The sequence below is a fragment of the Bos indicus genome, chromosome 27 (genome assembly GCF_029378745.1).
Source record: "Bos indicus isolate NIAB-ARS_2022 breed Sahiwal x Tharparkar chromosome 27, NIAB-ARS_B.indTharparkar_mat_pri_1.0, whole genome shotgun sequence".
Taxonomy (NCBI): Eukaryota; Metazoa; Chordata; class Mammalia; order Artiodactyla; family Bovidae; genus Bos; species Bos indicus.
In genome coordinates this window covers 6,570,547-6,585,880 of record NC_091786.1, presented here as the reverse complement: position 1 = coordinate 6,585,880, position 15,334 = coordinate 6,570,547, and the positions used below count along the sequence as shown (strand labels likewise).

Below are 15,334 nucleotides of genomic sequence, written 5' to 3'. Positions count from 1 at the left end.
CGAGACATGTGGGATCTTCCAGGACCAGGGATCAAACCCATGTCCCCTCGCTGGCAGGTGGACTCCCAGCCACTGGACCACCAGAGAAGTCCCAAACCAACCTTAGTCCTGGTTTGGAGCCAAGTGGGCTATTCCTTTCCTTTTTAGAAACCTCTCTCCCCTCAGCTGGTGCCCTGATCATTCTAGGTCCTTGGCTTCAAGGTCTTAATGTTTAGATCTTTAATCTTAATTGTAAGACTTATCTGCGAAACCCTGAAAGCAGGGGTATATTCTTAGCCTGGGAATAGTGAGTGACCTTCAGAGTATTGCTGACACTCTTCAACTGCGTGGGGCATATGTGTGAGTATGTTCGCAGATTTTAGTAAGAATCTGAGGTCTGTGGTACCATCTTATCTTCAGTGGGATCCCTTGCCAAGAAGATGAAAACACAAACTAACAAAATTTTAATGTGCTGTTTCCAAAAGACATCTGATAACCCCACAATGGCGCATTTCAGAGGGCACAATAACAGGCTGTAAATGTCAGCCCAAGAGAGCTGTTTACAGTCTCTGATCCTAGTTTCCAAATTACAGCATAAACTTTCTATTCACAACAAATTTGAAATTCAGCCTTTCTCCTACTGAACAAGCAAGTATAATAGAAGGGACAAAGTGCGGGAAAAGAGGTGCATAAGACAGAATACTTTCCTGGCAGTGTATTTTGGGGATTCCTGGTTGAACTGAATTATTTCTTCCCCCGGATCGTGATCTCAAGACTTTCTTCCAGAAACAGACATTTTTTTTCTTTCTTTAGGTTGTAAAATGCTTAATTTGTGTGACTCTCACACAAGTGTGTGCCTGCGAAGAAAATAAATGGTCTTCATCACATGGTAAACACTTCCATTGTATGATGGACTCATGTTTGATGGAACTTCCTGAATTAAGTAAACTGAGGAATTCACATTTAATGGATCATCCCTGAATTACATTGGAAAGCTGAAGCCTCATTCTATCGTTTTTTTTTTATTCATCGACTATTCTGTCAACATCTATTGAACACCTACTGTGTGCTAGAAACTGTACTGGTAACTGAGGCCATGGAACCAAAGTCTCTTCTCTTACTCAAGTTGGATGAATGAAGGATCTCTTCCCAGTGTGAAGGCCATGTGTGAGCTGAGACTATAAAAAGCGAGTACAAATTGTGCAGGGAAAGTCAGAGGACAAGTAGCTTAACTGTGTTTCAGTGTGAGGAGAACACACTATGCCAGAAAGACGACTGACACTGTGTCAGGGGTTAGTTTGAAAACCAGGCTGAGATAAGATGAAACTCGGGAAAGTATGGCAAACCGGTGAAGGACCTGAGACACTAGAGAATTTGTCCTTCATCCTTTTTACAGAGAAACACTGAGAATTTTACATGGAGGTGTGACGAGGGATGGGAACATGGAGAGACTGGAAATTCAGAGGCCACTGAGATTATCAGCAGTGACCACAGCTGCTTCAGAAAGTAGTTTGCTGTCTCTTGTGACATTAAGCACATGTTGACCATGTGGAAACCCATATGCCAATGGAAACACAGACGTCCTTCCAAAAAGGGACACAAAACCTCGGTGACTTTTCATACTATAACACACACACACACACTCAAAGCTCTTTCCCCCAGTCCATACATTTGTAGACATAGATTAACAGGTTGGGTTTCCTGGGGCTCAGTGCTAAAGACTCTGCCTGCCAATGCAGGAGACACAGGAGATGTGGGCTTGATCCCTGGGTCAGAAAGATCTCCTGAAAAAGGAAAGGACAACCCACTCCAGTATCCTTGCCTGGAAAATCACCCGGACTCAGTCCATGGGGTCACAGAAGAGTCAGACATGATTTAGCAACTAAACCCCACCACCAACAAATTAGGTTGTGGAGAACATCCATTTCAGCAGTCACAGGAGCAGAGACTGAGACCTAGGAAAGGCAAGGCCTGTCCAGAGTTAATCAGCTAACGAGTGGTGTGGCCAGACTTCCAACTGAAATCTTCCCATCCAGTTCATGACCTCATGCACTCAGAAAGACCCCACAGGACCCGAATGAGCAGTGTCTCTTTTTAAACAGGACTCAGCTGTGGGGAGTGTCTTGTGCTGCTGAGGATGCTCCCATGCTGAAACTAGATGATGCAGCAGTGTTTCTTCCGACTCTTGCATTCTCCAGGCAGGATGACGCACCCATGGGTGTTCTGATACTTGCAGGCACCACCCATGTTCTCACATTCAAGGTTTTTCATTTTTCTTTTCCCTATAAAGGAAGGGGAGGTGAAAAAGAAACAATAAATAAGGCATGTGTAACTAAAGCTACCAGAATTCATCTTATACAGCAAGGAACTCCAAATTACAGTCCACAGGGACACAACTGGCACTCTCCTTGGTTTAGTTTGACCTACAAGCTTAGAATGTTTTTCCACATTTTTATTTAAATTATAGTAAGAACTGAGATCAGATCAGATCAGTCACTCACGTGTGTCCGACTCTTTGCGACCCCATGAATCGCAGCACGCCAGGCCTCCCTGTCCATCACCAACCCCCAGAGTTCACTCAAACTCATGTCCACCGAGTCGGTGATGCCATTCACCATCTCATCCTCTGTCGTCCCCTTCTCCTCCTGTCCCCAGTCCCTCCCAGCATCAAGGGCTTTTCCAATGAGTCAGGTCTTCGCATGAGGTGGCCAAAGTATTGGAGCTGCAGCTTCAGGATCAGTCCTTCCAATGAACACCCAGGACTGATCACCTTTAGGATGTACTGGTTGGATCTCCTTGCATTACAAGGGACTCACAAGGGTCTTCTCCAACAACACAGTTCAGAAGCAGCAATTCTTCAGCATTCAGCTTTCTTCACAGTCCAACTGTCACATCCATACATTACCACTGGAAAATCCATAGCCTTGACTAGACGGGCCTTTGTTGGCAAAGTAATATCTCTGCTTTTCAATATACTATCTTGGTTGGTCATAACTTTCCTTCCAAGGAGTAAGCGTCTTTTAATTTCATGGCTGAATCCACCTTCTGCAGTGATTTTGGAGTCCAAAAAAATAAAGTCTGGCACAGCTTCCACTCTTTCCCCATGTATTTGCCATGATGTGATGGGACCAGATACCATGATATTAGTTTTCTGAATGTTGACGTTTAAGCCAACTTTTTCACTCTCCTCTTTCACTTTTATCAAGAGGCTTTTTAGTTCCTCTTCCCTTTCTCCCATAAGGATGGTGTCATCTGCATATCTGAGGTTATTGATATTTCTCCCGGCAATCTTGATTCAAGCTTGTGCTTCTTCCGCCCAGCATATCTCATGATGTACACTGCATATAAGTTAAATAAGCAGGGTGACAATAGACAGCCGTGACATACTCTTTTTCCTATTTGGAACAATTCTGTTGTTCAATATCCAGTTCTAACTGTTGCTTCCTGACCTGCATACAGGTTTCTCGAGAGGCCAGTCATGTGGTCCCGTATTCCCATCTCTTTCAGAATTTTCATGTTTATTATGATCCACACAGTCAAAGGCTTTGACATTGTCAAGAAAGCAGAAATAGATGTTTTTCTGGAACTCTCTTGCTTTTGTGATGACATAGCAGATGTTGGCAATTTGATCTCTGGTTCCTCTGCCTTTTCTGAAACCAGCTTGAACATCTGTAAGTTCACGGTTCATGTAGTGCTGAGACCTGGCTTGCAGAATTTTGAGCATTACTTTACTAGCATGTGAGATGAGTGCAATTGTGTGTTCGTTTGAGCATTCTTTGGCATTGCCTTTCTTTGGAATTGGAATTGGTCAACATGATTTACTATTATTATTGTTGTTACTGTTAGTCACGTGGAAATGATTTGTAAGCCATAAAGTCCCCTGTAAATGTCTTCTATCACCATTACAATTTATGGGTTTACCACCAAACTAGTTAAGGGCAATCATGGGAGGCTATTTTTCACTTCTTTAAGCTTCTCTTTCATTTTTTGTAAAATGGAGCATCTTACATTTGCTATGCTTCTCTCAGATTTGATATTATTCTGTTTAGTACATCACTGGATGATGAATCAACTTGACCTTCCCTACCCTATGCTCCAAGGTCATCCACCATATCACCCGACCAGTTCCATCTGCCACTTACCCGATGTTGTGTGGATAAGACACACAAGTAAGAGGAAGAGAACATACAGTAGCTTCATGATGGGAAAGGAGTTTTCGGAATTCCTAGTAGAAGCAATTTCTGGTGGCACACCTGAATCGGGGCAGGTGATCTGGGAGAGAGTTTGAAAACTTCAGCTGGAAAGAAAGTGCTTTTATCCTACCAGAGATGTTCAGCTGGGCCTGGGCCTAATTTGAGGATGTTTCATCTATGGACACATGGTCCAAGTGTTTGCCTGTCATAAAGGAAGATGTTTGCAGGAAGTCAGGGTTTCCACATTGATTCTCAGTTCTTCTTATGGCTCTGAGGTTTGGTCTAATTTTTGGAGAAAAATCATTAAACATTGAATTCTGTTAGAAAATTATTCATTTCTTTTTTTCACCTTTATTTCATGTCTCTGAATCTTTCCATTTATCCTTTCAAAATAAACACCGTCAATCCATGGGTCTTGAAGTGTTGGACACGACTGATTGACTAAACAACAACAACAACCCACACACATACACCTTTTACCATCAAAAAGGAATTTTGGAAATCAAAATGATCTTTTATCACTCTCAACATTTTTTTTGTTGTTGTTGCTACCATTTACAGAGAGAATTGATCCATCCTAAGCAAGCTCTTGCATAGACCACAATCAGGTAAGGCTTTATGGGCTAGAGTATTTCTTAATACAGGTAATTCATGAATGTATTCTTGAGTGAAAAGCACCAAAGGATACCAGATAAAGGACTTCCCAGGTGGCCCTAGTGACAAAGAGCTCCCCTGCCAATGCAGAAGATGCAGTTTTGATCCCTGGGTCAGGAAGATCCCCTGGAGAAGGGAATGGCAACCCACTCCAGTATCCTTGCCTGGAGAATCCCATGGAGAGTGGAGCCTGGTGGCTGACAGTCCATGGGTTCACAAAGAGTGGACCACAACCGAGTGACTAAAAATCGGAACCTGCTTGGTTAATGAATTCTGAGCAGAACTGACCTTTCCCTTCAGGGCTGGGGCCCCTAATCTCTAGCACGAGAGTCCTGAGAGCGCTTTGCTCAGACACAGTACCAGCAGCATCCTCGGTGGTGGCTGCTCCTCGAGGGTAGGGGATCTGATCAGAGCACCCGGGCCCTCCCGGGTTTGCGTCGTTTCATCGAGAATTAACTTTGGCTTTTGAAGATGCTAAGATCTGGAGGCACTGTCACCACAGCACATCCTGGAGCATGCTGTCACCTGAGGAGGGCTGCAGGGAAAATGCAGGACACCCAGTTTAGCTTGGATTGCAGTTGAGGAACACATAACCTTGTAGGATAAGTATGTCCCGAGTGATGCACAGATCACACTTGAGCTAAGTATTTGTTGATTTTATGTAATTCAGTAGGTACATTAGTTTTCTAGGATTGTTGAATATTTAATAAAACAAGGTCTTTGGAGTCAAAACCACTTGGGCTTGGGTTAAAGTGCTCCCTACATTCAATCTGCACTCCTTTGAACAAATTACTTCATTTCTTCATCCCATCTTGTAAAATGGCCTACCCCATAAATATTGCTATGAGGAATATATTTGGGATAAGACATTAAAAGTTTCATTGTTTTAGTTAAAGAGGAAATTCAGTTCCGTTCAGTTCAGGTGCTCAGTCGTGTCTGACTCTTTGTGAGCCCATGAATCGTAGCACGCCAGCCCTCCTTGTCCATCACCAAATCCCAGAGTTCAATCAAACTCATGTCCATTGAGTCAGTGAATCTATCCAGCCATCTCATCCTCTCTCATTCCCTTCTCCTCCTGCCCCCAATCCCTCCCAGCATCAAGGGCTTTTCCAAAGAGTCAGCTCTTCGCATGTGGTGGCCAAAGTATTGGAGCTGCAGCTTCAGCATCAGTCCTTCCAATGAACACCTAGAACTGATCTCTTTTAGAATGGACTGGTTGGATATCCTTGCAGTCCAAGGGACTCTCAAGAGTCTTCTCCAACACCACAATTCAAAAGCATCAATTCTTCAGCACTCAGCTTTCTTCACAGTCCAACTCTCACATCCATACACGACCAGTGGAAAAGCCATAGCCTTGACTAGACGGACCTTTGTTGGCAAAGTAATATCTCTGCTTTTCAATATACTATCTAGGTTGGTCATAACTTTCTTCCAAGGAGTAAGCGTCTTTTAATTTCATGGCTGTAGCCACCATCTGCAGTGATTTCGGAGCCCCCCAAAATAAAGTCTGGCACTGTTTCCACTGTTTCCCCATCTATTTGCAATGAAGTGATGGGACCAAATACCATGATCTTAGTTTTCTGAACGTTGAGGTTTAAGCCAACTTTTTCACTCTCCTCTTTCACTTCCATCAATAGACTTTTTAGTTCCTCTTCACTTTCTCCCATAAGAATGGTGTCATCTGCATATCTGAGGTTATTGATATTTCACCCGGCAATCTTGATTCCAGCTTGTGCTTCTTCCAGCCCAGCATTTCTCATGATGTACTCTGCATATAAGTTAAATAAGCAGGGTGACAATAGACAGCCCTGATGTACTCTTTTTCCTATTGGGAACCCTTTTGTTGTTCTACGTCCAGTTCTAACTGTTGTTTCCTGACCTGCATACTGGTTTCTCAAGAGGCTGGTCACGTGGTCTGGTATTCCCATCACTTTCAGAGTTTTCCACAGTTTATTGTGATCCACACAGTCAAAGGCTGTGGCATAGTCAAGAAAGCAGAAATAGATGTTTATCTGGAACCCTTTTGCTTTTGTGCTGATCCAGTGGTGTTGACAGTTTGAGCTCTGGTTCCTCTGCCTTTTCTAAAACCAGCTTGAACATCTGGAAGTTCACGGCTCATGTACTGCTGAAGCCTGGCTTGGAGAATTTTGAGCATCACTTTACTGGCATGTGAAGTTGAACAGTGGTATGAATACCTACAAGACCTTTTGGAACTAACACCCAAAAAAGATGTCCTTTTCTTTATAGGGGACTGGAATGCAAAAGTAGAAAGTCAAGAAACACTTGGAGTAAAAGGCAAATTTGGCCTTGGAATTCGGAGTGAAGCACAGCAAAGACTAATAGAGTTTTGCCAAGAAAATACACTGGTCATAACAAACACCCTCTTCCAACAACACAAGAAAAGACTCTACACATGGACATCACCAGATGGTCAACACAGAAATCAGATTGATTACATTCTTTGTAGCCAAAGATGGAGAAGCTCTATACAGTCAGCAAAAACAAGACCAGGAGCTGACTGTGGCTCAGACCATGAACTCCTTATTGCCAAATTCAGACTTAAATTGAAGAAAGTAGGGAAAACTACTAGACCATTCAGGTTTGACCTAAATCAAATCCCTTATGATTATACAGTGGAAGTGAGAAGTAGATTTAAGGGCCTAGATATGATAGATAGCGTGCCTGATGAACTATGGAATGAGGTTCGTGACATTGTACAGGAGACAGGGATCAAGACCATCCCCATGGAAAAGAAATGCAAAAAACAAAATGGCTGTCTGGGGATGCCTTACAAATAGCTGTGAAAAGAAGAGAAGTGAAAAGCAAAGGAGAAAAGGAAAGATATAAACATCTGAATGCAGAGTTCCAAAGAATAGCAAGAAGAGACTAGAAAGCCTTCTTCAGCGATCAATGCAAAGAAATAGAGGAAAACAACAGAATGGGAAAGACTAGGGATCTCTTCAAGAAAACCAGAGATCCCAAAGGAACATTTCATGCAAAGATGGGCTCAGGAAAGGACAGAAAAGGTATGGACCTAACAGAAGCAGAAGATATTAAGAAGAGATAGCAAGAATGCACAGAAGAACTATACAAAAAAGATCTTCATGACCCAGATAATCACGATGGTATGGTCACTGACCTAGAGACAGACATCCTGGAATGTGAAGTCAAGGGGACCTTAGAAAGCATCACTACAAACAGAGCTAGTGGAGGTGATAGAATTCCAGTGAGCTATTCCAAATCCTGAAATATGATGCTGTGAAAGTGCTGAACTCATTATACCAGCAAATATGGAAAATTCAGCAGTGGCCACAGGCCTGGAAAAGGTCAGTTTTCATCCCAATCCCAAAGAAAGGCAATGCCAAAGAATGCTCAACCTACCGCACAGTTGCACTCATCTCACACGCTAGTAAAGTCATGCTCAAAATTCTCCAAGCCAGGCTTCAGCAATATGTGAACCGTGAACTTCCTGATGTGCAAGCTGGTTTTAGAAAAGGCAGAGGAACAAGAGGTCAAATTGCCAACATCCGCTGGATCATCGCAAAAGCAAGAGAGTTCCAGAAAAACATCTATTTCTGCTCTATTGACTATGCCACAGCCTTTGACTGTGTGGATCACAATAAACTGTGGGAAATTCTGAAAGAGATGGGAAACCAGACCACCTGATCTGCCTCTTGAGAAATCTGTATGCAGGTAAGGAAGCAACAGTTAGAACTGGACATGGAACAATAGACTGGTTCCAAATAGGAAAAGGAGTACGTCGAGGCTGTCTATTGTTACCCTGCTTATTTAACTTATATGCAGAATACATTATGAGAAACACTGGACTGGAAGAAACACAAGCTGGAATCAAGATTGCCTGGAGAAATATCAATAACCTCAGATATGCAGATGACACCACCATTATGGTAGAAAGTGAAGAGGAACTAAAAACCCTCTTGATGAAAGTGAAAGTGGAGAGTGAAAAAGTTGGCTTAAAGCTCAACATTCAGAAAACAAAGATCATGGCATCCGGTCCCATCACTTCATGGGAAATAGATGGGGAAACAGTGGAAACAGTATCTGACTTTATTTTTCTGAAATCCAAAATCACTGCAGATGGTAACTGCGGCCATGAAATTAAAAGACGCTTACACCTTGGAAGCAAAGTTATGACCAACATAGATAGCATATTCAAAAGCAGACACATAACTTTGCCAACAAATGTTGGTCTAGGCAAGGCTATTGTTTTACCTGTGATCATGTATGGATGTGAGAGTTGGACTGTGAAGAAGGCTGAGCACCGAAGAATTGATGCTTTTGAACTATGGTGTTGGAGAAGACTCTTGAGAGTTCCTTGGACTGCAAGGAGATCCAACCAGTCCATTCAAAAGGATATCAGCCCTGGGATTTCGTTGGAAGAAATGATGCTAAAGCTGAAACTCCAGTACTTTGGCCACCTAATGTGAAGAGTTGACTCATTGGAAAAGACTCTGATGCTGGGAGGGATTGGGGGCAAGAGGAGAAGGGGACGACAGAGGACAAGATGGCTGGATGGCATCACTGACTCGATGGACGTGAGTCTCAGTGAACTCTGGAAGTTGGTGATGGACAGGGAGGCCTGGCATGCTGCGATTCATGGGGTCGCAAAGAGTTGGACACGACTGAGCGACTGATCTGATATGATCTGATCTGGCTTCTGAGGTGAGTGCAATTGTGTGTTCATTTGAGCATTCTTTGGCATTGCCTTTCTTTGGGATTGGAAGAGGTCAACATGATTTATTCTTATTATTAGTGTTTCGGTTAGTCACATGGAAATGATTTGTAAGCCATAAAGTCCCATGTAAATCTTTTCTATCACCATTACAATTTATGGGTTTACCACCAACTATTTAAGGGCAATCACGGGAGGCTGTTTTTCACTTCTTTAAGCTTCTCTTTCATTATTTGTAAAATGGAGTATGTCACATATGCTATACTTCTCTCAGATTTTATATTATTCCATTTAGCACATCACGGGTTGATGAATCAACTTCATCTTCCCTACTGTAGGCTCCAAGGTCATCTACCATATCACCCGACAAGGTGCATTTGCCACTTGTCTGATGTTGTCTGGATAAGACATACAAGTAAGAGGAAGAGAAGTTAGAGTAGCTTCATTATGGGGAATGAGTTTTTGGAATTCCAAGTAGAACCAGTGTCAGGTGGCACACCTGAATCGGGGCAGGCGATCTGGGAGAGAGTTTGAAAACTTCAGCTGGAAAGAAAGTGCTTTTATCCTATCAGAGATGTTCAGCTGGGCCTGGGCCTAATTTGAGGATGTTTCACCTATGGACACATAGTCCAAGTGTTTGCCTGTCGTAAAAGAAGAAGTTTGCAGGAAGTCAGGGTTTCCACATTGGTTCTCACTTCTCCTTATGGCTTCTGAGGTTTGGTGCATTTTTTGGAGAAAAGTCATTAAACATTGACTTCTGTTAGAAAATTATTCATTTCTTTTTTTCACCTTTTTTTTTCATGTCTCTGCATCTGTCCATTTCTCCTTTCAGAAGAAACACCCTCAATCCACGGGTCGCAAAGAGTTGGACATGACTGATTGACTGAACAACAACAACCCAACATACATACACCTTTTACAATCGAAAAATGAGAAGGAATTTTGGAAATTAAAATGATCTTTTTTCACTGTCAACTTTTTTTCTTTTTTCTTTTTTTTTTTTTGCTACCATTTACAGAGAGAAGTGATCCATCCTAAGCAACCTCTTGCATAGACCACAATCAGGTGAGGCTTTATGGGCTAGAGTATTTCTTAATACAGGTAATTCATCAATGTATTCTTGAGTGAAAAGCACCAAAGGATACCAGATAAGGGGCTTCCCAGGTGGCCCTAGTGACAAAGAGTCCACCTGCCAATGCAGGAGATGCAGTTTTGATCCCTGAGTCGGGATGATCCCCTGGAGAAGGGAATGGCAATCCACTCCGGTATCCATGCCTGGAGAATCCCATGGACAGAGGAGCCTGGTGGACAACAGTCCATGGGGTCGCAAAGAGTGGACCACCACCGAGTGACTAAACAACTGGACCTGCTTGGCTAATGAATTCCGAGTGGAACTGTCGTTTCCCTTCAGGGTTGGCGCCATTAATCGCCAGTACCAGAGTCCTGAGAACGCTTTGCTTGGACACAGGAGCAGCAGCACCCACAGTGGTGGCTGCTCATCGGGGGTGCGGGGTTTGATCACAGCACCCGGGCCCTCCAGGGTTGGCGTCATTTGAACAAGAATTAAATTTGGCTCTTTGAAGATGCTAAGATTTGGAGGCACTGTCACCACAGCACAGCCTGGAGTATGCTGTCACCTGAGGAGGGCTGCAAGGAAAACGCAGGACACCCAGTTTAGCTTGGATTCCAGGTGAGCAAAACATAACCTTGTAGGATAAGTATGTGCTGAGTGATGCACAGATCACACTTGAGCTAAAGTATTTGTTGATTTCATGTAATTCAGTAAGTACATTAGTTTTCTGGGATTGTTGAATACTTAATAAAAGAAGGTCTTTGGGGTCAAACCCACTTGGGCTTGAGTTCAAGTGCTCCCTACATTCAATCTGCACTCCTTTGAACAAATTACTTCATTTCTTAATCCCATCTTGCAAAATGGCCTTCCGCATAAATATTGCTATGAGGAGTATATTTGGGATAAGACATTAAAAGTTTCATTGTTTTAGTTAAAGAGGAAATTCAGTTCAGTTCAGTACAGGTGCTCAGTCATGTCTGACTCTTTGAGACTCCATGAATCGCAGCACGCCAAACCTCCTTGTCCATCACCAACTCCCAGAGTTCACTCAAACTCATGTCCATCGAGTCGGTGATGCCATCCTGCCATCTCATCCTCTGTCGTCCCCTTCTCCTTCTACCCCCCAGTCCCTCCCAGCATCAAGGGCTTTACCAATGAGTCAGCTCTTCGCATGAGGTGGCCAAAATATTGGAGCTTCAGCTTCAGCATCAGCCCTTCCAATGTACACCCAAGACTGATGTCCTTTAGGATGGACTGGGTGGATCTCCTTGCAGTCCAAGGGACTCTCAAGAGTCTTCTCTAACACCACAGTTCAAATGCATCAGTTCTTCGGCACTCAGCTTTCTTTACAGTTCAACTCTCACATCCATACATGACCACTGAAAAAACCATAGCCTTTACTAGAAGGACCTTTTTAGCAAAGTAATATCTCTGCTTTTCAATATACTATCTTGGTTGGTCATAAGTTTCCTTCCAAGGAGTAAGCATCTTTTAATTTAATGGCTGCAATCACCATCTGCAGTGATTTTGGAGCCCCCCAAAATAAAGTCTGACACTGTTTCCACTAATTCCCCATCCATCCACCATGAAGTGATGGGACCAGATACCATGATCTTAGTTTTCTGAATTTTGAGGTTTAAACAACCGTTTTCACTCTCCTCTTTCATTTTCATCAAGAGGCTTTTTAGTTCCTCTTCACTTTCTCCCATAAGGAAGGTGTCATCTGCATATCTGAGGTAATTGATATTTCTCCTGGCAATCTTGATTCCAGCTTGTGCTTCTTCCAGCCCAGCATTTCTTATGATATACTCTCCATATAATTTAATTAAGCAGAGTGACAATAGACAGCCTTGACATACTTTTTTTCCTATTTGGAACCATTCTGTTGTTCCATGTCCAGTTCTAACTGTTGCTTCCTGACCTGCATACAGATTTCTCAAGAGGCCGGTCACGTGGTCTGGTATTCCCGTCTCTTGCAGAATTTTCCACAGTTTATTGTGATCCACGCAGTCAAAGGCTGTGTCATAGTCAATAAAGCAGAAATAGATGTTTTGCTGAAACTCTCTTGCTTTTGCAATGATCCACCGGATGTTGGCAATTTGATCTCTGGTTCCTCTGCCTTTGCCAAAACCAGCTTGAACATCTGGAAGTTCATGGTTCATGTACTGCTGAAGCCTGGCTTGGAGAATTTTGAGCATTATTTTACTGGCTTGTGAGATGAGTGCAATTGTGTGTTCGTTTGAGCATTCTTTGGCATTTCCTTTCTTTGGGATTGGAAGTGGTCAACATGATTTACTATTATTATTAGTGTTACTGTTAGTCACATGGAAATGATTTGTAAGCCATAAAGTCCCCTGTAAATCTTTTCTATCACCATTACAGGTTATGGGTTTACCACCAACTAGTTAAGGGCAATCATGGGAGGCTTTTTTTTCACTTCTTTAAGCTCCTCTTTCATTATTTGTAAAATGGAGCATGTCGCATATGCTATGCTTCTCTCAGAGTGGATAATATTCCGTTTAGCACATCACTGGATGATGAATCAACATGACCTTCCATACTCCAGGCTCCAAGTTCATCCACCATATCACCCGACTTGTTACATTTGCCACTTACCCGATGTTGTCTGGATAAGACGCACAAGTAACAGGAAGAAAAGATACAGTAGCTTCATGATGGGAAAGGAGTTTTCAGAATTCCAAGTAGAACCAACGTCTGGTGGCACACTTGAATCGGGGCAGGCGATCTGGGAGAGAGTTTGAAAACTTCAGCTGGAAAGAAAGTGGTTTTGTCCCACCAGAGATGTTCAGCTGGGCCTGGGCCTAGTTTGAGGATGTTTCATCTTTGGACACATGGTCCAAGTGTTTGCCTGTCGTAAAGGAAGAAGTTTGCAGGAAGTCAGGGTTTCCACATTGATTCTCACTTCTGCTTATGGCTCTGAGGTTTCGTGAAATTTTTGGAGAAAAATCATTAAACATTGAATTCTGTTAGAAAATTATTCATTTCTTTTTTTCACCTTTATTTCATGTCTCTATCTGTCCATTTCTCCTTTCAGAATAAGCACCCTCAATCCATGTGTTGCGAATGTTGGAGACAACTGATTGACTGAACAACAACAACCCAACACACATACACCTTTTACAATCGAAAAGGAATTTTGGAAATTAAAATTATCTTTTTTCACTCTCAACATTTTTTTTTTTTTTTTGCTATCATTTACAGTGAGAAATGATCCATCCTAAGCAAGCTCTTGCATAGACAAGTGACTTAGCACACATGCCTACCAGGTAAATCATTGATATTTTTCTCCATGTCTTCCTTCTCTCCACTTGGTTTTACTTTACAGTGTTCATACCTCTCTTTTTCTTTATATGTAAATCTCCAAAGTAACAAGTCCTGTTTTATTATCTCACATTCTCAGCACCTAGAACAGTGCCTGGCATTGAGCAGGTAGTCAAACATTTGTTTCTATTAATAGGTAGTAGTATGGAAGAGTCAACATATAGGTGAATGAATAAATGGATATGAATGGAGGGAATGAGGGAGGGAAGGAGAAAAGATAGGAAGGCTTGGGCATAATCTTTAGGATTTTGAGGGTCTGGAGAGAGCCCATTAACTTGCTTTATCCCAAAGTGTTCCCAAGCACAAGTACCCGCTCACCCACTCCCAACCGAACAGGTCAAAGCAGGTCATAATACGTCATGGTCTCTAGCCTTCACTCACCCACCTCTCTTCCATCTTATGTGAACTATATGTTCGGACGTTTTTCTCTCTGTCCTGAGGCAACTTAGCAATAAAATGTTTTTACTTTTAATCTTTTGATCTGCATTTGAATCTTTCACTAAGTAGAGATCTATTTTAGTTTAGTGACATCAATCTAAAAATAGAGTAATTGTTTGCAGCAAGCTGTTTAAATAAGTCTTACTTAATTTTATAGAATAGCTGTGAGGGTTTTACTTCTTTGGTCCCAGCAACAGTACTTTTATAATAATGGAAAAGAAAGTATAGCATACAGGCAATTGGCCACATTTCTCTCTTGTACTTTTATACTGAATGTGATCCTTTACACTGACTCTCTAAATGTTACACATCTATTCCCACGCTTTCTTCAACCACAGATATCTCTTTCTCTCCTGGAAACCTACCTTGTTGTTCTGCAGTTCTGCCCTTCTCAGGTGGACTGCGGCAGAGACACCTGGGACCCCCTGTCCATGGCTACACGATTAGAGGAGGCCAGGTCAACAAAGGGCAGAGGAAGGGGTGAGTGAGGTCACACAGGATGCCTCCTGATCCCCATTGGCAGGAGTCATCCTGGCGGAGAGGTGGGAAAACAGCCAGACTCAATGGCATTGTTGCCACCAAAATTTTGGTTTTCTCTGTCCACTGGAGCCAAATAAAATTTGCAGAGACAGAGTTTGGGGCAAACAGAAAGATGGATTTAACCCTTAAGCCGGCAGAAGGGAGAACACAATAGGTTCCTGCCTCAAGGAGCCTGTCTCCCCTCCATTGGGAATCCAGGGGATCAAACAGTCGGGGCTCACAGTCAGGGTTTGGAATACAGGATAAAAGGCGTAGGGGTCCTGAATTCTCTCTTTTTGCACTGTTTGGAAATAGTCACTAGGCCACTGTCAGGTAGCTAGGTATTTGGGTCTGGCAGTTGGTCCCGGTGGTTGGGTTCATTGTCCTTTGGGGATTTCCTGGTGACTTTCTTCTTGTAATACAAAAGGGGGAAAGCAAACCACT

At 42.7% G+C, this 15,334-nt stretch overlaps 1 long non-coding RNA gene across 2 annotated transcripts; it reads right to left on the bottom strand.

Moving 5' to 3' along the window:
• Window positions 1-356: 356 nt before the first annotated feature.
• On the bottom strand, window positions 357-14,805 carry LOC139180113 (uncharacterized). 2 transcript variants are annotated; one of them, XR_011564430.1, is made up of 4 exons: window positions 14,737-14,805; window positions 13,208-13,460; window positions 5,115-5,361; window positions 357-2,261 (listed from the first exon to the last, which is right to left on the bottom strand). It is a non-coding gene; the product is annotated as an uncharacterized lncRNA (long non-coding RNA). The 2 variants fall into 2 exon arrangements; XR_011564431.1 differs by lacking the exon at window positions 5,115-5,361.
• Window positions 14,806-15,334: the final 529 nt, after the last annotated feature.